Here is a 15,074-nt window from a genome sequence, read left to right as displayed (position 1 = left end):
CTAGCAACTTCCCCTCACTGGCAGTGAGCAATAGGTCCAGGTGGGCTGGTTGGGAGGAGGACTCACTCCACTAACCAGACATCCCAGCAGGCCTTCCACTCAAAACTCAATTCCCCTCTGTCAGCTATCTTGCTGCTACTCTCACCCGTACTGACAGGAAGTCATTAGTCAAGTGGGGGGAGGTAGAGGATTGTTAGAAAAGACACACAACCTCACTGGCAGGAAGCCATTGGGCAAGTGGGGGGAGGATTGTTAGAAAAGACCACCCATCCCAGCAGGCCTTTCACTACAAACTACACCCCACTCTGTCAACCATCTTCCTACTACAAATACCGTTACTGGCAAGAAGTCAATGGTCAAGTGGGGAGGAAGGGGAGGAGTGTTCGAATAGGTCACACATCCCAGCAGGCTTTCCACTCCAAACTCCACCCCCCTCTGTCAGCAATCTTGCTACTACATATACCCTTACTGGCTGGAAGGCATTGGTCAAGTAGGGGGGCAGGAGGAGTGTTAGAAAAGACCACACATCCCAGGAGGCCTTCTATTCCAAACTCCATCCCCTCTGTCAGCCATCTTTCAACTATACACACCCTCACTGGAGGAAAGTCATTGGTCAAGCAGGTGCAGGGGAGGAGTGTTAAAAAGACCACAGATCCCTGCAGGCCTTCCACTACACACTACACCCCCCACTGTCAGCCATCTTGCGAGTACACACACCCTTACTGATGGGAAGTCAGTGGTTAAGTGGGAAGGAAAGGAGTGTTAGAAAAGACCACACATCCCAGCAGGCTTTCCACTCCAAGCTCCATCCCTCTCTGTCAGCCATCTTGCTACTACATGCACCCTCACTGGCAGTAAGTCATTGGTCAAGTGGGGGGAGGGGAAGAATTGTTAGAAAATACTACACATCCCAGCAGGCCTTCCACTCCAAACTACATCCCACTCTGACAGCCATCTTGCTACTACACTCACCCTCACTGGCAGGAAGCAATAGGCCCAGGTGGGCAGGCTAGGAGAAGGACTCATTGCACTGACCGCACATCCTAGCAGGTCTTCCACTCCAAACTCCATCCCCCTCTGCCAGCCATCTCGCTACTACACACACCCTCACTGGCAAGAAGTCATTGGTCAAATGGGGGAAGGGGGAGGAGTGTTAGGAAAGACTACACATCCTAGCAGGCCTTCTACTCCAAACTCCACCCCCTCTGTCATCCATCTTGCTGCTACGATCGCCCTCAGTGGCAGTAGGCAATAGGCCCAGGTGGGCTGGCCAGGAGGAGGACTCACTGCAGTGTGTACCCACCCCAGCAGGCTTTCTACTCAAATCTCCACCCCCTCTGTCAACGATCTTTCTACTACACACATCCTCACTGGCAAGAAGTAATTGGTCAAGTGGGGTAAGGGGGAGGACTGTTAGAAAAAAAACACACATTCCAGCAGGCCTTTCACTCCAAACTACATCCCCCTCTGTCAGTCATCTTGCTACTACAATCACTCTTACTGGCAGGAATCAATGGACCCAGGTGGGCTGGCTGGGAGGAGGACTCGCTGCAGTGTCTACCCATCCCAGCAGGGCATCCACTCCAAACTCCATTGCCCTCTGTCAGCCATTTTGCGACTACACACCCTTATTGACAGGAAGTTATTGGTCAAGGGGTGGGGTGGGTGGAGTGTTAGAAAAGACCACACATCCCAGCAGGCCTTCCACTCCAAACACCATTCCCCTCTGTCAACCATCTTGCCACTACTCTCACCCTTACTGGCAGGAAGCAATAGGCCCAGGAGGGCTGGTTGGGAGGAGTACCCACTGCACAGACCACACATCCCAGTAGGCCATCTAATACAAGTTCACAGAAGCAGTCATCTGTGATGTACCTCCAAAACCATTTAACTCACATCTCACTATTGAGTGTAATTTAAAATTCATTGAGCTATTCATTCACAATTCTATGCACATACATGGATGCCGACTCAGGCTGAGGTACGACAGTCCCTTGACTAGAAAAGAATGAAACCATCACTCACAGTATGACTGAATTATATGGGAATATACACAAACTGCTCAGTGTTAGGCTATTACTTCAATATGTCTGGTGAGACATAGACCATGCACAGCACACACACAATTAACAAATACAATTAACAATAGAGTATGTATGTCATGCAATCCATATAGATTTTGAGCTCACAAATCCTCAAGGTTCCTCTACAGAGTTTCAGGTACAAGTCAATGTCAGTAGACCTGTTACAATCCATATCAGCACAGATGTGGAGCAAGACCATAATCCACATCATGATCAAATTGCATTGTCAATGCAAAATAAAAGCTAACATCATGAGGATAGGTGACAAATTAGCCATCTAAAACTGTTTAGGCATCCAGGCATTATTCTCAATGTATACCAGTTAAGGTATGATGTTTCATCACATAATTGACTGTGTCATATCTGTACCAACAGGGCAACCTGGGAACACATCAATGCAGAGAGAAGAAAACAGTCAGGTCCAAACTTCAACATTGGATGAGCTCCCCGGCGAAGAAGCCTCTCCCTTACTCTTGGACGAGAAGGATGAACCTGGCCCATCAGGTTTGGCTTGGCAGACAGCACCAGCACATCCAGCGGGATCTACGGTGACAACTCCCACCTCAGCTACTAACACCCAGCTGACCCCTACCACAACAGATGCACCATCAACCACTGGTAACATCACCATCACGGCTGCACAATCCACTCTGGAGTTGACTGACACAAACTTAGTCAATGAGGAAGGAGGGTCTGCTTCGACTGTGCAGGCACAAACCATACCAGCCTGTGGGGGTAGGGGGCGTATGGATCCCTGTCATCAAACAGCTGGTGCCACTGATGGCCAAGCCAACCTCTCCTGGGTACTCAATTCCTATGAGGGGTACCAGGGAGCAATGGGCCAGGTTTCAGAACACCTCTTCAACATTGAACAAGTGCAGGTGTCCCAAGACCGAAGACTCAAGCGGTTCAATGAGCAAATTGATAAGGTCATATGTGCGCTGAGGGAGATCAGTTCCACCCTCCACCAGGCCTTTACACACACAAGTGCCCCTCCCTGTGTGACGTCCCCATATGTACCTTCAACATCTGCACAAGCCATAGGGAGGGACGCTGAGTCTGGTTGAGAATCCTCAGTACCCCAAGAGCCTGCAGTTGTTGTCCCCCTGTCTGGGGTGGGTCGTCCAAAGGAAGATAAGGAAGGGTCTATTCATACCAACTGTTCCATATCAGATGGAAGTACACTGTTGGACTTTGGACTGTGATAACGGTGGCTATGACTTTTGGATTTCAACCAACAACACTGTCAAATTCCTTATTTTGTTGTTGTTTTATTTTCACTGATTCATAATGTGAGTCTTCACCTCTCCACCATGTTTTGTAAATAAAATACCCTTTTGCATATCAATAGCAGCTCATGTTGTGCCTTTGATCTATCTCAAAATTGTTGTGAGTCTCATGTGAGCACTCTCATGAAAGGGTAATCAACCTAGATACACAGGTACATGTAAATTGTACTTTAAGTGCCACAAAGTCAATCAATCATGACAACACAAGATAGTCATACAGATTCAGTGTATCATACAAACTTTAGTCCACAGTGCCTTTTCACTTGTAAGAACAATCATCACAAGTTGACATCCCACTCAACTGTCTATACCACGTAACTAGTTTGCCATGTTCAAACAACTAGACAACATATTTGGAGGAGCTACATCAGACAATGAAAACTTCAATGTGAAACACACATTTTATTTGCTGTGAACACCTTGTAGTAGATCACAAACCCTATAAATGACATACACAATCAGTGGACAAAATAAAAACACACAGGACTGTACTACTGGCCAGTATGAACAGGTACCATTACAAGACGTTGGGCTGCATCTTTAGCTAGGTTACAAGCATATGTCAGTGGTGTGGCACTTGCACTGTGACATACAATGAGAACACACATCTACAGCTACATCAGTTTTACCAAAACTTGCTCATCTAGGTGATATGAATGGGAACTATCATGGTCCATCCCCAAAACCACATTGCTTTTGAGCACATGATGGTACACATTTTGCAAAACAAAGTACACACAATGGGATAAAAGTCCATTGGTGCTGTAGCAACTTAAATTCATACAATTGCAAGCAGGTGTCAGAACACTTATGTGACCTCAAAGTCTGTGTCAGACATTCCCAGGATCATTCCATGTCGAGGTTGCATTCAGACACAGCATCATATGCTAGGTGATGGCACAACTCAGAAACTCCCTTCAGTTGATGACATGGCAAAGTGAACTGAAACAACAACATTGAAATAAGATAAGCCAGGGCAAATCATGTCTCTCAAGTAAGAGTAAACTTAAACTTCAGGCAGAACAATGCCACTGTTAACACTGGTTAGACCTGAATGAGACACTGCATGTAACTATGACCATATCTCAAATCTCTCCTGCATAAACATTGGCACACTTTTCCTACACTGTGATGTGTACATATACATAGTCCACACAGCTGCACAACAACATACACAGTGGAATAGGAAAGACATCATAGTGCATACTTACAGTCATGAAAAGAAGTTGTAGATAAGCTGTTCTCGCAAGTCAACTCCTTCCTCCTCAACACTACCTTCATTGCCCAGTCCCGGATCCTCAGCCAGTGATACTAGCTGGTCTTCTTCATATTCAGTCAGATGGATTTCCTTCCTAACTGCCAGGTTGTGGAGCATGCACCAGGCAATGGTGATCTGGCACACTTTTCCAGGCGAGTATTGTAGGGCTCATGCAGTTTTGTCAAGGCAGAGGAATCTTGCCTTTAGGATGCCAAAGGTCCGCTCCACTATCCGCCTTATCCTCCTATGGACCTCATTGAAAGCAGAGTTCTCCTGGAGTGCCTGGATTCCACAATGGTGTTAGTTACCATGGCTGGTGGGGGTATCCTGTGTCACCTAAATGTAAGATAGACATGAGCACAATGTTCAAGCAAACATTCACTGATAAGACACTCAAAGCCACTCACAACAAACAGCATTAACAAGCGTACTTACCAACAAGCTACGCCTGCTTTGGAAGTAGTTGACTCATCTAATGAGGTATGAAGCTAGTCCTTAGAACGTGCACGTTGTGGACTGATCTGGCAAATCAGGCACAGATGTGGGAAATACACATATCTGCCAAACACACCACCTGTAAATTGATTGAGTGGAAGTGCTTCCTGTTTCGATAAACTTGCTCATTGGCCTGTGGTGGAATCAAAGCAATATGTGTCCCATCAATTGCTTCAATGACATGTGGGATTCACCTCAAACCATGAAAAACAGCATTGATATTGTTTAATATCCCTTTGATTGGGAAACTTTATGTAGCTGTCCATGTGTCTAGTCAAGGCAGGCTGTAAATCCCAAAGTACATTGCTAAACATGGGCTGGGACATTCCGCCAGATGTTGCCACTGTTTACTGGAATGACCCACTGGCCAAGAAATGCAGTACTGCCATCACCTTGACTTTGGCCATCAGTGATGTAGGATAGTAGCGATGTGGATACTCTGAAGGTGCCAACTGTGGGCACAAATCAGTTACTGTGGCTTTACTGGGATGGAAGTTTCATATCAAGTCCCTCTCTTCCATGGTTTATAGGTCAGGAAAGGGCCTGTCTTACAGCTCCTCCATGATACCTATGTGTGGATGGTAAACATAGTAGGTGTCAGAACACATTGAACCAGCAACATGTACTTAGACAAAGACCAAGTGAAACACATGACAATCTATGGCAGTGCAAACCAGATTTAAAAAAATACAATTATACTAGCCATACCACAGCATACATGGCATATCTGATTATGCCTCAAATGTATAGTTACACTCTTAACTCATATAATTAGTGGCAGTTTTTTTAATACAAATTCATGCAGAACAGAGTCCAAATCTCACAAGCCAAGAACACATGACTTAGGTATGTCTAATGATTAAGCACATTTTGCCATAAACACAGTAGGATCAAGTTATGTATGGCATCATGTACACAACATACATCTTGAAATTCACTTCATGCAGACAAATGTTACATGGTGTACACTGCCATGCTGTGATGTCTGCATTGCACATACAATGACATACACAACCCATTGACAATGTACATCTTTCTCAATATGTAGTTGTCACTTAAGTATGGAACACATAGACCACTTACAATGTCCCTTTTACTCTCAATGACTCTGTATGGTGAATTAATTTCGAGTGTATAGGCCCCCTGGGAAGGTAGGATACTGTACATAAGACACACACCCAAATTCCACCTGGACATCACACACATCGCACGATTGTTGACAGTGGCTTCCCAAATTGTTATGTGGTGTATTCACACCTGTCAATGGACATGGGCCACATACTTCCTGAAAGAAATTTGAAAAACAGAATCTGTACTGTGTACTTTCATGTTGGTTTAGCCTGCCAACAAGTGTTTTAGAGCTGTATGCGTGTCAGTACCTATCTGGAGTTTATATCACTGTTCTCATGTGAATTTCTCATTATAAACTTCGTTCGGTGTATTAGTTGGGCATGGACACAGCAGTTTGACAAGGTGATGCCTTGTTTCTTGTCTTATTTAAAGGTCCATTTGATTGTGGATTCATAGCTAAACTGACTCTAACGGTGAATGTGCAATGTCATTTGCATGTGTGGTTAAGTTGTTACTGTATACTGTCACTACAACAACTCCACACACATGATGAAAAATCAGCGTTATGTCAGTCAAGTCACAAGCCCTCACATGGCAAATCACAGTGCTCCACAAAGTTCCTGTCAGCTGTAGAAAGGTGATGGAGTTTATATGTCATAATGTCCATTCAGGCCATGTGTAGATCGAGTGTAATCATTGGCAATTTGGCATACTAGTTAGGTGTATGTCCAGGGCCAAATGCTACTGTTCCCTTCTGCAGAAGACATGGGTGCGCTGAGGTCAGTTGTTATGAGTTTTCATACCACATGTGTTGTTCTCCCATCCACAGTGTATGAGAGGTGTTACATGATCCCTTAGGGCAAGATCATGTTGGAATGTGGTGTCAACAGGAAATAAAAAAGTGTCATGAAATATGGTAAGATCACATGTTTGACAACAGATGTAGTGTTTAGAATTCTAGTATGCTAACTTTGTATTGTTTACGCAAAGTATTCCTGACCAATGTGACAAAAACATAGATATACACATCTTGCATGTGACTAAGTGTCCAATAACATGTCATTCTTACAGATCAAAGCCTGTAGGTAAGTATTCCTGTTGAGGACAATCTTCTGGAAGGTGCGTTCCCTGGGGGTCACACGTCAGTGCAGAGCCCACTGTCGCAAACGGTGGCAGGACTTGAAAGGCTGGGAAAAGAAGATGCCGAAGTACAGCTGGGCCTGTTACCTCCAGGCAGGAGTGGCACGCATAGCACCCTAACCCCCCTTATGCTTCGCATCCTGGCGGTGGCCTAACCTAACCTCGATGGGCAGTTGAGAGCCAGACAGCCGCAAGGAGGGGGTGAATATGTGCCTTGATGAACTTTGTACAGTACCATGCATGTACACGTTTAGCAGGCAGTGTCATGATTTTTAGGTTTTGCAACAATCGAGACCTTATGTAATATATAACATGTAGCATATGCAACAAGAGCTGTTTTTTGCATGGTTAGGTCCCTTGAGATAGGGTCATGTACGACTGAAAGAGGCTGGGTATTACCAGTGGTGCAATTTCATCGTACAATGGGCACATGACAACAAAATGTGAAATAAAGAGATACTTTACCTATTTCTGTGATGCTCAACATAGTTCATCACAAATACCATTGTTTGCAGTGCTCTCTGTATTGAGCGAACAAAACATTTGTGTTATTTGATGCATGTGAACTTGACTATGACATGCCATACAATATAACCAGATAGCAGACACTATGTAATTGCAGGCCTTGGTAAGTGGAGATTGATCTGTGTGAAATAATGAACGAACAGCACTGGTGCTCTCTATTGTCCCATGTAGCAGCTGTCAATATTCAGACCTATATGTACTGATGTCAAATGTCAGACTGGACCTTACCATAAGTGAGTGACAGAATACATCCATGTTTTTGACCAGGTGTAGGTGACAAACTGTGAGTGCCTAACAACGTAGGTGTTAGGTTGAGAGGGGGGTAAGTCCATGCCAGTGGAGGTTACATATTACCTATGGTATTGATGGTTGTTGGAAGGGCCAATAATCTTTGTCTGCAAATGCAACTCTGGTTTTCACTGGTTTATCACTGTTACTCGGATATCTGAAATATGTTGTTTCACCAACATCTTAGAAGGATACAACAACATATAAACTGGACAATATGTGACTGATCATATTTCTCAGGGAAGGATAGGCTGACTTGTCCATGTGAGATGTGGACATCAGCAGAATGTACATGATAAGTGATAGTGTTGTTAAAAGGAATCAAGTAAAATGTTGTGCACTCATATTGTGGCCCCACAATGATTCTACCTAGTTGGGTGGTATGGTAAGCCACATTTCCCTGAAGTAATATTAGGTCATTGCCATTGGCAGTGTGATAAGCTGTGTTTACATGGCAAACTGTTATGTGTTGGAATCTGCCTATAGTACATTTGATTATTACACTGTGCAGACATGATACAATATTTCTAGAAATACATTTTGGTCTTGCTATGCCGATATTCCATGTTTGACTTCTATATGAGTTATACATGTGACACTTAGAAATGCTTCATCTGCTAATGGACAGATGTGCAACAGTAATGTGATCCATGTGAAATAGCCTGTTACATGGCTCCAACATCTTGATGTTAACTATGTTTACTGAAACAAGGCACCTGCTGTTCCACAAGTTCTAGATTGAGAGAGTTCACTATATGCTGCATGTTAAGGCTGCAGTGTTCTGCCGTTTCTTAGTAGAAGGTTTATTCTCCCTTGGATCACATGAGGGCATCAGGAGTAAGAGACAATATGTCAGCTGGTACATAGATATGGTTAAGATGTTGAGAAGGATAAACATGACATTGCATCAAAGTATGTTCCTGACATCATTATGTGAGCGTGTGCTCAGGTCTTGTAGCTTTCACTAATATTTATTATTATTATTTTGTTTTTTGCATTTGTAATGCGCACAGATACCCACAAAGGGTTTCCCGGCGCCAGGGCTAAGAGGTCAAAACATAGAGGCAGTAACTGCCTCTATGTATTGACTCTGTATGACCTAATGTTGTCATCCAAGTAGAAATTATGATGTTAGCCAATGTGGGTAGAGCTGTTATCACACTTATGTACCATGTACATCTCAACAAAATTATTTTCTAAACTTTTTTTCAGTATTAAACCAGGGAAGTGAGGGTGACAGTGCCACGACTGTTGGGGAAGCAGGTGGCCACAGTAGTTCTTGTGCTGCCAGTGAGCAAGATGGAACCAATGGCACAGAGGGTGATATGAGCACCACTGAGGAGCTGACAGACATTACAAAAATGTCATCATCCTACTCCTGTTCCAGTGAGCCCTCCCAGGTGGTGGTGGAAACCCCTGGACCAGAGTCCACTACATCTGAGTCCACCCCCTACCATCTCTACCATCACAGCTGCTCCCCAGCCTGTGCCAGGCACCTCAACCCCTGCCTCTGTCTCCCCTGCTGTCATTAGTGTGTTAACCATTGATCTCCTGAGACAGATCTCTGTGGGTCAGACAGCAGTGCTAAATGTCCTCCAGGCCCATGCCAATCAGCAGACCCAGATGGTATCTTTCCTGGAGGGCATTCACTCTGACATGTCTTCCCTACAGAGATCCATTCAGGCTCTAGCCTCTACGCTGATGGCAGCAATATCCCAAATGCAGCTTTCCACCCCCTCCTGCCTCTACCCCAACCACAGTCCCTATTACCATACCTGACCAAAGCACATGCAAGACACAGTGACTTCCACATCTACTGACTTGCAGGAAGAAACACCATCACACAAAGCCACACCAGAACCCACTGACATGCTGCACATATCACTATCTTCTGCCTCCACATCCCCTACTTTTGCCTCTCCTCATACCCATTTTGCCCAGAAACTCCACCTCATTGCCCTTGACCTTCTCCCTTCCAAATCTCACCCATCACCTCCCAAAATAAAGTGAAGACCCTTGGGCCCTGCAATACCATTCCACATCCACCTCCAAAACACCTAGCCAGTCTCCTAATGAGACCCACAAGCAACATCAGGGAAGCAGGAAGAGGAAAGCTCCCCCTCCTGCGAACACACCACCCCCTCCTATACCCAGAATATCTTCTTTCCCATCCTTCCCCAGTACCTCTATGGAAATGACATTAAAAGTCAAAAAGGTCCCTCCCTCCCTATCCCCTTCACCACCGTTCAGGGGTATAACATCTCCAAAATGGTGAAGCCCAGCCCCTTCCGCCTACATCCTGCCCCCCCACTGCCCCAGCCGACCCTCCCAATCCTAAGCCCAGCCCTCCCAAGGACCAACCCAGCCCCCTAGTTTTTTTTGTGCCTGACATGCCCCCTAGATGCCCCTTCCAAGGGAAGTATCCTGCAGTAGCATTCCTGAAGGCAAGTTTGGGTAGGCCACACTTTGCTGGCCCATAACATGGACATTTGGACAGGCCATTGGCCTTTGTTTTAATACTTGAACTCTGGAGGCTGAATAAAGGTATTTTTATTTTGTGTTTTGTATTCCTGTTTCCAAACATATTTCTTGCTGTTAAATGTTGTTTATGTGTAATTTAATATGTGTGAGTACAGCTATGTTAGTATGAAAATGATAGCATATGGTTCCTAGAGTAGGTAAGTCTATTTATAATGTTGTGTGGGTTTGTGTACCTACATTAGCTGGGTAGCAGTGCCCTCATGATGTTTGTGTAGGAGTGTGGGATGAAGGACCAAAACTTGCAATGAACATTGTATGCAATCATAGTTTAGTTAGATTCCTAAGTCCATTGTTCAAGTGTGTCAACAGACAAAACTCAATGAGATGTGTGCCGCATATGTATTTGATGTGAACAAAGTAAAGCTTCTTGTCAATACACTTGGAGACATGGTGACTCTACATACATGATAGTTAGGTTAGCCACACATGTCGACAAAGAAATGTGTAAACTGCTTAATGTGACTTAATAGATATGGGTCAATTGCTTTTCCTTTAGTGGATCTTGTTAAGTACTTCCAATGACAAATGTGCAACATGTGGATACCACTTTGTGCCAACAGCCATTAGTCCCAGTTGAGACTGATTCTCAATGTCCTGTCTACATGGAGAGTGTGAGGTAGGTACAAATCAGAATATGTCCTGGCCATGTTGTCCTCGAGGACTCCCTTTAAATTTGAGATCCATTGTATGCAGGGTGTCTATGCACTGTGGCCCCCTCTGTAATGAAATTTGGTTGGTTTTAAGGCCATTCACGTTATTTGCCTCTTTCAAGTGGATGCTGTGTGTGGGTCCATTACTGTGTTTCTGTACTTACTAATTCAATAATGGTATATGTGTTAGTTGCAGGAGGATCTGGCTTATGATACTGGAATGGGTGTCACAGGAGTTGATAGCTAGTTATTATAGGGTGCGATTGTTGAGTTGGGCACTACGTTGCGGAGTCATGTACATCAGCTTCAGGACTTAATGCATGGTTAGAGTATATGAGTCTGTGCATGTCCCTTATTAGTAAACTGAACATAAGCCACATCTTCCTGACGTGATATGCCTTTATATTCACTCTTGATGCACATATGGCCCAACATTTGCACTTCCACCTAGGGATATGATGCACCATACTGGACCATGGATACCTGCCTGATGGGGGATATATGTTCTATCAGAGGGACATGTTTGTTGTTAGGTATGGGTGAGGGTTGTCAAGGAGTATTTGTGTGTGAAATGATGTCAAGTGAGCGTATATGTCCAGGTATGATGTGTCATGTGCAAACATTTGCACAGTCACGAGCACTAGGACTTCTGGGTTGTGGTAAAGTATATCAGTCTAGTGATCTTTGCATTGTGACTGCTTTATCTTGTTTGTCACAGCAAGAGCTGGATTAACTTTATTTAAAAAGGAAAATGGGGTGAGGACCAATGTTCCCTCTAATTTTTTTCCTCTGTGTGCGGCAGAGGATGGTCTCTGTGCGCTGCTACCATGGTTATCTGCGGCAGGAACCAGACCACGCGCGTGTGCAGAGCCAAATGTCACTCCAAACGTTTACTTAAAAAAGTGAAAAGATGGTGCATTTTCACACATACAGCTCCACGTTAAGGGTCTTACGGCTGGTTTCCAAATTGGATAAAGACGCCATGACATGAATTGGTTACACAGGCAAGTACACTTAAGGTTTAGAAAAGCACAAGACTCCAAAAGGTGGTACCATCATAAGATTTTACTAAAATTCTTAACTGGAGAACTGTTCATTGGGTGGGGAAATGTTGAGAGCCTATACAATATCACATATACAAAATAAGTTACAAAATTACATAACATTTACAATTAGATGTGAAAGCTACTGAGTTAAGTTGGGCTATCCTGCAAGAGATAGTTTGTAAAACTGACATCCAGGCAAACATGGACTGTGGGACGTTCAGACAAGTGAAGTGGCATCACTAGATGGGGACAGGGTTGCTTCTCATGGCGATCCTTGCCATTTTTCCAGTGGTGATAAACTTTATCAAGGTCAACTTTCCCATTCAGGAGGTAGGCCTTTGTCCTCATCAGCACATCCAAATGCTTCTGCTCTAGTCTATTCTTCAATTTACTCTTGATAGTATTCATGAGGCTGAATCCTCGTTCACAATCTGCACTAGATGCTTGAAATGTTGCGCAGACATCAACAAGCTGAGACACCACACTATACTGAGCAACATTGCGTACTGTGAAATTCACCATGTCTTGAAATGTTGTAAATAAACCACCCTTTACATGTTATGCCACCACAAATTTATAGTCTCTGTATTGTTGAACAACATCTTCTGGTGTTTCACAATCGCCCAGGACCAAGACATTTTTATACTTTTCAACAAGTCTTTGTATATTCTCAGTTCCAAAATCAAAATGTGATTGTGTTGATATTGCCTGGATTTCATAACTTGCCCATTCTTTCAGTTCATCCTCAGGGAACCTTTTTTGCATGTGATCACAAAAAAGGGAAACAAAAGACAAAATAGGCCCACTGTCAAACTCTTTCCTTTCCTTGTACAATGCCATCATATCTCTTAAATTGCTGTTCCAAAAGAGAGTGTCCCCCAAATACTGCTCCTTAATTTGGCCAATCTTTGCTCTTGCATACTGTACAGCTTCAACAGTAGTCAAAGAACTTTTTTGGAACAGTTTGCACAAAGATGCAAATTCACTCAGAATGTCATTAAGTACTGCAAGGGAAATATGGTAGTTTGAGTCAGATAGCTTTTTGTAACAATATTTAGCAACTGGATCATTCTCTTCAACTTTCTCATACTCAAAGTACTTAAGAACAGCCTCGTAATTCCGAATTAGTGCACCAACTGCCAAATGCCTTGAAAGCAACCGGACTTCATTTAATGGTCGAAAAGAGGCCACTTCACAATCAGTGACCAATGCCATTTCATCCAGCTTGGACTTCCTTGCAGGAGATCTGGAGAACACAGTGTAGACAGTCCTCAATAATGTCTCCTTCTCTTTAATCATTGGAATCCTCTTCCAGGCATCATCAACTCCCAAATCTTCTCGATGAGGGACACAATGCTGCTCAACTAGATAGGGAATAGATTGTTTAAGGCGAGTAGCAAAACCATTATTTTTACCCAACATCACAGACGCACCATCGGATGTGAACATGACCGTTTTCATGAGGTCCAGTTCATTGGCAGTGTAGAATTCCTTCACAGCAGTAGTGATAGCCTCAGCATTACAACTTGTCAGATTCACTATGCCCCCAAACAGTGTTTTGTGCTCTGTTGAGGTTACAGGTCGGAACTTGAAGTAGAGAATGAGCATTTTTGTAACAGAAATATCTGTGCTCTCATCAATTATCAATGTGTGATACAAAGCGTGCCGAAGTTCTGCCATACCTTCACAGTGTATCACGCTATTGATGGCCTCAAGGAACTCAAAGGCATAGTTCTTGCTCCTCCAGCTGTCTGGTATCTTCACATACAAAGCTAGGTGGTCATGGATGTCTTGTACAGATAACATTGAAGTATTCAACTTGACTGCCAGCAACACATTGTTGATGAGAATCTTTATTTCCTCAGGCAGGGATCTTTGTCGTTCAACTACTTCCATTCTATTTGCTTTGTCAGTGACAGTTTCTGTCAGCATTGCCCGCACTCCATAACCAAACCTGGCAGCAGCACTTCTGTTTCTCAATATCACCATGGCAGACTCGTGAACTTTGCTAATTAGATGGCGTTTCAGGTAATCCAGTTTCCAGCCATCACTCCATTTCTTCCCTGTGGAAAAGCCCCCAACAATCTTGGCTTCTGCACATGCTCTGCAAATCAAGCCCACGTCTGGACTGTATTGAAATAGTTCCCCAAGTAACACGCGAACCTTGCTTCGTGATTTCAGTGTCTCAGCCTCCACAATTTCTTTCATCCACTCTTCCTTGAATACAAGGCAACATTTCTTCCTTTGTGGTGAAGCATCACACTCTGCAGAAGGTACAGCTTTGCGCCTGAACATATTTGCGAAAACTGGGGTTAGCCTGCTATGCCACAAAGCCTGAAAAATAAAGGAACATGGTTAAAGTTGATGCCTATTCTCATGATTGCAATCCGTCACATAATACTGAGGCATCACCGGCAAAACGTAGAGTGTAATTACCTGGATTTTTCTGTCCACTGCCCTTTCAAACTTTCAAACTTAAATGTAGCACTGTCCATAGAGCCTGCAAAAGAAGTAAAGATTGTCACAGCACATTGTGAATTTGTAATACAGATATATACCATGTGCACCATAAGGGAACTCTACCAAACAATGACCTGCTCTGCTTGTACTCGTGTATGCCCGTTCAAATGTGTGGGGTACTGTCTGCGAAACCTACAACAGAAGAAAACATGGGTAAGGTATGTTGT

The 15,074-nt window shown here is 43.9% G+C and overlaps 1 pseudogene; it reads right to left on the bottom strand.

Annotated features, from left to right (window-relative positions):
* Positions 1–12,534: 12,534 nt before the first annotated feature.
* LOC146862711 (E3 SUMO-protein ligase KIAA1586-like) lies at positions 12,535–14,682 on the bottom strand (annotated as a pseudogene).
* Positions 14,683–15,074: the final 392 nt, after the last annotated feature.

The sequence above is a fragment of the Triturus cristatus genome, chromosome 2_2, assembly GCF_964204655.1.
Source record: "Triturus cristatus chromosome 2_2, aTriCri1.1, whole genome shotgun sequence".
NCBI classification, from domain to species: domain Eukaryota; kingdom Metazoa; phylum Chordata; class Amphibia; order Caudata; family Salamandridae; genus Triturus; species Triturus cristatus.
This window is presented reverse-complemented; position numbering and strand designations above follow the sequence as displayed.